We start from the raw sequence: 214 nt of genomic DNA on the forward strand, positions 1-214 counted from the left end.
TATAGGTGACCCGTTGGATGTCGCTAATATTTAATCAAAATAAGACTTAGTGGCTCTAGCGGAAATACAAACGGAAAAAAAATATGAACTAATGAATCGAATACACAAAAATACAGAAATTTGAGAAAGGGCATACATGCATAGACGAAAGTACACACCCTTTTATATGTTTCAGTAAACAAACATATATGTATAAATGTATGTACAATATGTA

The 214-nt window shown here is 30.8% G+C and overlaps 1 protein-coding gene across 1 annotated transcript in view; it reads right to left on the reverse strand.

The window, feature by feature from the left end:
- LOC119587290 overlaps window positions 1-214 on the reverse strand; it is a 7287-nt gene that overhangs the window by 6736 nt on the left and 337 nt on the right. The gene's annotated exons all lie outside the window — the stretch shown is intronic.

The sequence above is a fragment of the Penaeus monodon genome, chromosome 22, assembly GCF_015228065.2.
Source record: "Penaeus monodon isolate SGIC_2016 chromosome 22, NSTDA_Pmon_1, whole genome shotgun sequence".
Taxonomy (NCBI): domain Eukaryota; kingdom Metazoa; phylum Arthropoda; class Malacostraca; order Decapoda; family Penaeidae; genus Penaeus; species Penaeus monodon.